At 34.7% G+C, this 8,926-nt stretch overlaps 1 long non-coding RNA gene across 1 annotated transcript in view; it reads right to left on the reverse strand.

Moving 5' to 3' along the window:
* Positions 1-8,310, reverse strand: part of LOC107569688 (uncharacterized) — an 11,835-nt gene extending 3,525 nt beyond the window's left edge. The window contains exons 1-2 of the long non-coding RNA XR_001606932.1: positions 8,244-8,310; positions 1,997-2,117 (exon numbers count right to left, since the gene is read on the reverse strand). This is a non-coding gene — a long non-coding RNA (uncharacterized lncRNA). The remainder of the gene's footprint in view (positions 1-1,996; positions 2,118-8,243) is intronic.
* Between the last annotated feature and the right edge of the window lie 616 nt (positions 8,311-8,926).

Consider the following 8,926-nt stretch of genomic DNA (forward strand, 5'->3'; position numbering starts at 1 on the left):
ATCATGGACAGCACTGTGGCTGCAGTGGAGTCATTCAGATTCCTGGGCACAACCATCTATCAGGACCTGAAGTGGGACATTCACATTGACTCAATTGTGAAAAAGGCCCAGAAGAGATTGTACTTCCTTCGTCAGCTGAAAAAGTTCAACCTGCCACAGGCACAGATGACACAGTTTTACTCAGCTGTTATAGTTGGTTCTGTGCTCTTCTATAACCGTCTGGTTTGGGTCAGCCAGCAAATCAGATATAAGAAGACTGCAACGGACTGTTAGGACAGCAGGATCATTGGTGTGCACCTGCCCAGTCTTCAGGACGTGTACAACTCCAGAGTGAAGAAACAGGCAGATAACATCTTCAAAGACCCCTCTCACCCCGGAGACAACCTGTTTGCACTTCTCCCTTCAGGAAGACGCTACAGATCTCTGTGCACTAGAACATCTAGGCATGTTTTCCCCCATGCCATCTCCAGCCTAAACAGCTAACACCTGAATCATTACCTGTGTTCTGTAATTTATTCTACATCTTTAATTATTGCCTCTTTCTCAAGTATTATGTAAATACATATGCATATCTCTTTATTTATACAGTTTTTTATATATAGTAAACAATGCACAAATCTGTACATAAATCTACTGTTCCAGATTCATACACATTATTTATTGATAAGTCTTACTATTTAAATGTTTTTTTCTGTTCTCATGTCAGATGTGTATGTATGTATGTATGTACCAGGGGCACCTTAAAAAAAAATAAAACACACAACAAATTCCTCGTGTGTTTGTGCACACCTGGCGAATAAAGCCGATTCTGATTATGAAAAGAGTTCAGATGTAAAAGACTAAAAGTGCAGTTTGAAATTTTCTTCTAAAATTAGAATTTTTTTCAGGCCTCTGTTTTAATGTTCATAAAATACACTTAACTTAAAATGTTAGTTATGTTGCAAGACTAAGTGTCATATAATTAACAGGTGGGGAACAACATGGTGGATTTGTGCCTTGGGGACGAGACAATGGCATCCCAGACCTTCGCCATTGTTTCGGGCGATGTGAAACGGACTCGTTGCGTGGGAATTTCTTCAGATTGCAGTATATCATATTGATGGCCGTAAGTCTTCATGTGTGAAGTTTTTGAAAACAACAGTTTTTTTTCTGGCCACTTGTAACATGTTTTCATTTTCACATGTATTGTCTGGTGTAGGACTATTTTTCGGCTTAGTTTTAATGGCACAATGTTTGGAATGATTCTCATAAGGTAATAATTTTTTTTTGAGTGTTCTGATGCTGCAATGTTGACAAAGAATAGGAATCTACAGTGCTTAGTTTACACAGTTTTGTGTTTTAAAGAAACTGATCTACAAAAACCGTTGTTTTATTTGTGTCTGTAGGAGTTGTATAAAATGTGTGACAGCTGCACCCATTTGAAAATTAGTTTTAAAAAGAAATGTGAAAACTCATTAAATTGATGTTTACAGTTGTATGTTTTTTGTTGTGTAACTATTACAGAAAAACAATAATAATTTTACATTCATTTGTGATTATTGGTAACTATAAAGGTAGCAAGGCAATGAGACAACAAATAACCCAATGTTTAGGTAATGTTTAACCCAGCAACACTGTTAACCTGAGCCACTGGTTGGGTCAAATAAACAACCCAGCGTCCCATCTGTCCCATAGTTACCCAGCGGATGAGTTAAGGTTGGGTTATTAGTTTTTAACCCAGCACTTTTTAGTGTAAAATTGTAGCCTACATGTTACATGTACATTTATAAAACTGAACATAAACTGACAGATAAGCTATTTTTGAAACACTGAACATAGTGTTACACAGATTTGTTTTTGATACGGTTCTGGGACAAAAATGAAAATAAAACTAACTGATGTTACTGCAGCATAAACATTTTTAAATACAAACAGAATTAAACTAAACTGTGTTTTAATATTGCATCTTTTACATTTCATATAGCAAACATAAAGATGCTGTATGTGGAATATATACCTGTAGGTTCCATTCTGAAGGTTCTTTCCGTGTTGCCGTCAAGAGAGCAGGAAGTTATTTGTGGGTGGAGTCAGTTACTCTGTACAGGAATCCGAGGGTAAAAGTTAAAGCTGAAGTTTGTCTGCAAAGGAGCCATAATGTACAACAACAGCAATTGGAAATCAGCAGCTGATTATGAAGACCTTCATTGACAAAAACATATATAGTAACAGTAAAATCTGTCAGTTTTTCTTTTTTCTGTAAAATAACTTTCAGTGACATTCCATTAACTAATCATTATCTTTTAATACAGCACTAGTCACATTACTTTACACTTTGCAAGTTGCTGCCTTAAATTTTTAAGTACAGTCATTTTGTATAAGCTGTATAAGTCATTGAAGAAGATTTGCTTGTACTATTAGTTTAATAATTCTATAGAAGAACGTTCTTTTCAAATAATCTGTTAACTAAATAGCCTATATAAGCTAGTTGCAGTGATTTTTACAATGACAATGTACTGCATTCAAATTTAAATGCATCAATATGTCAGAGATCATTTGCAGTAGCTGTGTCCTGCTTTTACAGTTGCTAAATGTGAGCAGACTTATGTTCAGGTGCTCACCACTGCCAAAACACATGTAACTGACTAAACACAGAATCACAGTTGTGTTGTTACTTTAGTTGCTTCTTCACTTAGCATGTAGAAACATACATGAATAACTGAATATTTTTCAAGCATTTTATTGTGGCATTCACTGTTATTTTTCTGCACAGTGATAACTAGTGAAAAGTGTTTCCTACTAATTTACTTAAAAGTATAGTTAACCCAGAATTCTGTCATCATTTACATTATTATATCAATTCCCCCTCCTTTTTTTTCAAACCCCTGACGTTTGTTTTTCTGCAGAACTCAAAAGATGATATTTTGAAGAATGCTGGTAATCAAAACCAACAGGTTTGTCACGTGTAGACGACATAAAGGTACAGGGGTGCAGGAAGATGCTTTCAGTTGGGGGTGCTGTAATAAGGTAGTCAATTATTTTCATTTTTGGGTAAACTAACTCTTTAATTAGGATGATACACAATTTAAATTTTAATCATACTGGACACAGCCACTTAATGTGCTAGAATTAAATGGGTAAATGATAATAAGAGCAACAGTTATCACAGTATTCACTAATTACCTTTAAAATGTATTCATAGTTAGGTAATAATTATTACAATTAGTTTACCAAGTACAAAATGTTTAATTCAAAAACTTTGCCATTTACCAATGTGTTTTTCAAAACACCTTTTAAATGTGTAACCTTTATTTATTAGATGTTACAGTCCAAGTGTACATATAAATGCCTCATTCATTCAAACCCTGGGCACGATGTAACACTGTGTTACAATGTGCCCTGCCGTGCTATTCTATAACATTACCGATGTAATTCACACTATTTACTTTAATATATTTTAATGATAAACGACGAGAAACAGGTAAATAAAGACAGTCAATGTTTAATGTTAATAAATTTTTATTTCAAGACATGTAAAGCATTTTAGCTCGTTTATGTGGGCCGTCCCAAGCATGGTTGCAATGTGTTCATTGTCAAACTCCAAAATCAGATTATTTTTAATTCTTAAAAATACCATTATTTTATTTGAAATAAATAATTGTTTTATTTTATTGACAAAAATTGTTTTGTTTGTATTGTATATTTGTTTCATTCGATCACATAACATTTTAAGCTGTTATATGGTCATGTTACAACGTGCCCCTCAGATATTACAATGTACCCCACCTACAGGGCATGTTGTCACATTTCACTTCCAATTTTGAGGGTAAATAAAGAAAAACGTATACACTGTAATTATGAAACAAAGTGACATATTTGTACTAGACAAGTGTGAAATTACTGTGGATAAAAAAAACGTATACTCTGAACCCCATGTGGATTTACATAATTTGAGAAAGTCAAAAAGTGTTACTTTGTGCCCCGCTCTCCCCTATTTATGATATTGCTAATTGATTTGTTTGTTCCTATCTTATTACTGACGGTTTACTTGTCTTTAACACTTTAATATTTGAAATGTATATTAATCTAGTTGTTTTTGCTGTGGTATTTTTTTTGAAAGCATAGGTAAAATTCCTCTTGCAGTGTTCTGTAGGCTGCTGATTTTTGCTCGTGTTATTCAGCTGCAACAGAATGCTGTGTAAAAAGACAGAATAAATGTTTGACATCTAAATGTTTGACTTAATTTTTTTTATATTGGATTTTGTATCTTATTGGAATCAAAACTAGGAATCGATAAGAATCTGAATCGATAAGCAGGATCGGAATCGATCAAATTCAAACGATACCCAACCCTAGCTATAGCTAAAAATGGCCTGGCGATGCCCATGTTGAAAGATGAAGCAGTACTAGATCTGACTGCAGCTGCAAACCGTAAGTAAATGATTTCATATTGCTTTGTCTGGAAATTACCATTTTATTTTGATTGTTTTCAAAACACTCAAAGTATGCAATAGCAAGGGGATGTACGGTTTCCAATGATGTTAGCCAATCATAACAGTGGCCTATTACTGACTGAAGTCTTAAAGGACCCGCCCCTTAAAACAGCTTGTTTCTCAGAGAGAGAATCAGAATGATGGTTGAAAATAATTTTTCCACTTTTTTTTTTTTGGTGCAAAATTTTTTATTACCATTATAAGTAAACCTCAAGGAACATATTAAAATAATAATAATAATAATAAAAAAAACATGTCATGACTCCTTCAAAGCAAAAATAACTATATTGTGATATATATATTGTAATTGTTAAATACAATTACTGATATTGTGATATAAGATGTTGGTCATATTGCCCACCCCTACTGGGAGCCATGGATGAGTTTTGATTGCAATGAGTGGTCAATTAGTTCTGTGAGCCCACCCATACTGAGAGCCATGGATGAGTTTTGATTGCAAAGAGTGGTCAATTAGTTCTGTGACAGAGCTAACCAATGAAATTGAGCCAAAGACATTAGTCATGACTGTGGGGTGGGGTTTACGCTTAACTGGTTTGGGTTTGGGTTGGGTCAGTCCCAAATTGTACCCTAAATCCTGAAATAATTTCAACAAAGTCTTATCAATAGCTCCTGAATTAATTCAACACAATTCAAAGAGTATACAACCTTTCTTTGAGTAACATAATACAAAAATATATATTTATGTTTGATTCACTGAAAATATTTAAACATTTGGAGAGAAAAGCTCCAAAAAAAATGAAAAGGAATATTGGATCTGTATATGGACTTTTATTATCTCTTGCAACATTAATAATGCAAAACGTATAAAATGTATAAGTGTATTTAGCGTATTTCCACTCACAATTTACATTACAAAACACTTGAAATAAAAAGCCAACCCATGTAGAGAAGGGGTCTACCCAAGTTAATATCTTTGAAATGCTTGCATAATTTCATACTCTTAAAAATGTATAAATATCCACCTTTTTGGTGGGAAGTCGTGGCCTAATGGTTAGAGAGTCAGACCCGTAAGTCAGACCCCACAAAGGTTGTGGGATCGAGTCTCGTACCACAAAAAAAAAAGAGATTGTGGGTGGAGGGAGTGAATGTACAGCGCTCTCTCCCACCTTCAATACCACGACTGAAGTGCCCTTGAGCAAGGCACCGAACCCCCAACTGCTCCCCGGGTGCCGCAGCATAAATGGCTGCCCACTGCTCCGGGTGTGTGTTCACGGTGTGTGGATTCTAACAGATTATAAAAAGGTAAGAAAGAGATGGTTCTTTAAAGAACCTTTGACTGAATGGTTCTTTGTGGAACCAAAAAAGGTTCTTCTATGGCATCGCTTGAAGAACCTTTTGAAGCACCTTTATTTTTAAGAGTGTATAATCTTGTCATTTTACATAATTGACGCACTATTTTCCTATTTGATACTGTACAGTGCTTTGACACAATCTGTATTGTTAAAAGCGCTATATAAATAAAGGTGACTTGACAATTTCTTTTGTAACATGGAAAAAAGAAAGTCACACAGGTTTCGAACAACATATGCGTCATGTATTCACCAGGCTCTCTCGTCTCACACACACACACTCACAGAAGCACACATTCACACACACACTGACACGCGCACACACTCACACACAGCACTCTCTCTCACCAGCCTTCTAATGACCATTAACTGCCGCTCATCAGCTTATCAATCAGCCCTGCATTAAAGCACGCATAACTCTTCTCTCCTTGTTTGAACTTGAACTTTTTTTTTTTAATCTTCATGTATTTCACAAAACTTCAGCTTGTTATTCTTAAGTCAGGGTCCTTTTTTAGGATTTTTTATCAAAGCAAAGTCTCTGAGAATCTGACACATTGCACTTCTGGAGACTCCAGGAAGGTTGCAGTTCTGGAAAATGATGGTGCTGGAGACTAAAGGGTTCCTGATGGTTTCACACCTAATTCTTCACATTAATTCTTAATTCTTTTGCAGTTAACATGTGTCTTCTCAACCTGTTTTTGTTCTGACCCTGCTGATTCAATAAACATTTAGCTGTCCAACGGTCATGCCTTAACTTTGCAAATTCTAGTATTGCATCCTTCTCATGGGCTTTTAATCATTTTTGACTTTTCAGTCGGAGTTAAATATCTTTTTTGGCTCATTTTATCTGTAAAAGAAAACGTGCCTAATAATTCTGCACACCTGAATATAAGGAGATTTTCACTTCCAGCTTTCATGGACAATTATGTATCACTTATAAATGATTAAACAAAATTAATAGTAGCTACTTGTAAAACGTGCTTGGAAAAATATGATCAGAATATCAATTTAAAAATTATGCACACACTGTAATATAAGTAAATAATACTAAAATAACTGTTTATATAAGATATGCATAGATAACATAGATAATATCTAACATTAGGTATGGATATATGATATTTTACAATCAATATGTTCAAAGCTTAATTAGCCTTGTCATATTTAGATTTTGTCAATTCTTCAATGCAAATTTACTGCAACTGCTGGTATGCAAATTGAATAGGATGTGGATAAAACTATAAATAAACTTTTTTTATAATTATTCTATTTAATTTATAAAGTTGTTAATTCCCTAACCGTGTATTTATTATATGAATGATTAATGGAACTCTGCATTTGTATAAATAAAGCTGTTCTATTATTTTCTGAAACCTGGACTTTTTTGTTTTGCCCGTGTTGTGAGGATTTGTGTAAAGTTTATATAACTTAATGTTGAGTTTTATTATTTTTGTGAGTTGCACTCTATTCATAGATTGGATTCTTTTATTACAGTTTTTCACTTCTTAAAACTTGAGAAGTTCATACAAATTGTATTTGACTGTTCTGATTTACAGCAGTGAATAAATGCTATTAATTGATAAGGTATCTCTGTTTATTGCGGATTTTAAATCTTACTGAACTTTAAATGATTCAGATATCTAGTTTTACATATAAAAACACACTATATGATTGGCCCCTCTGTATTAGTTGTGGCCCCTCTTGTGCCCCCCAGTTAAAAAAACATCCTAGAATCATGTGCGCAGGGTTAAGCTGTGCGTTAATTTGACAAGAAACACCAGAGACCGGAAATTTAACGAATCTTTCCGTTATGAAAGATTATAGACTTTCCCGTCCAGGAAAAATGTTTATATGCATGTGATGTTACAAGTTCTTTCCAACCGGTACTGCCTTGAACTCGTTCATTGTTGAACGCCGCTCGAAAAGGGGAGTTCGGTGAATTCCGTGGATGTCATGTTTGCTGCGAACAAACAAGTGAACACGCGGACGCGTCGAGTAAAATCGGGTTACTCGATTTTACAAGAAAATGATAAGAGAACACGACAGCACAGTGTAGACTTCTGAAGCAGAAAAACAAGTGGGCGTACTGAGGGTCGATTATATGCAAATATTTAAGGTAAAAATCCTAATATGCAAACAGTTGTGGGATACGCAATACGTGCGTAAGGCCTCAACTTCACCACTGATAATGCTCAGAGCATCACGTTTTAGAATTGTAGCCTACATGTTAAATGTACATTTATGAAACTGAACATAAACTGACAGATAAGCTATTTCTGAAACACTGAACACAGTGTTGCACAGATTTGTTTTCGACACGGTTCTGGGACAAAAACGAAAGTAAAACTGATGTTACTCCTTCGTTGTTAAATAAACAGAATAAAACTAAACTATGTTTTAATGTTGCATCTTACTTTCACATTTTATATAGCAAACAAGCATGCTGTATATGTGAAATATATACCTGTATGTTCCATTGTGTTAAGAAGGTTCTTTCCGTGTTGCCGACAAGAGCTCTCACAATAGTGTGCAGGAACAGGAAGTTATTTGTGGGTGGAGTCAGTGGGTCCAGGAAGTTATGTGTGGGTGGACTCTGTACAGGAATCCGAGGGAAAAAAGCTGCAACTCGTCTGCAAAGGAGCCATTATGTGTAACAACAGCAAATAAATCAGCAGCTGATTATGAAGACCTTCACTGACAAAATTAGTAAAATCTGTCAGTTTTTTTTTTCTTCACTGTAAGAGAGCTTAAAGTGACATTCCATTAATATTATCCCTATGACCATTTTATGGTCACTTTACCTGCAATGTGCACATGTAATACTTCCTTTATCTAAACCTTTCTCTTTTTGTTACTATTATTTCTGTTGGTGCAAATAGACATAATCTGTTACCATGTTCCTGAAGAGATTTCTGCACATTTCTGTAAAACACCTTCCGGATCCTTGTCTTTGTTGATCGTCATCACAGTGTATGCATTAAACTCTTCTTTAAGTATTTATTTGTTCGCTTTACATGCTTTGATGCAAAGTATCAGAAGTGTATGCCCTGTATTCTGTAATCAATTACATATTACAAGATTAAGAAAATGTTTATTTGTATATGATGTAGTTCAATGTTCATTTACTAGTGACTTTATTAATAATGC

The sequence above is a fragment of the Sinocyclocheilus grahami genome, unplaced genomic scaffold, assembly GCF_001515645.1.
Source record: "Sinocyclocheilus grahami isolate Dianchi unplaced genomic scaffold, SAMN03320097.WGS_v1.1 scaffold1373.1, whole genome shotgun sequence".
NCBI classification, from domain to species: domain Eukaryota; kingdom Metazoa; phylum Chordata; class Actinopteri; order Cypriniformes; family Cyprinidae; genus Sinocyclocheilus; species Sinocyclocheilus grahami.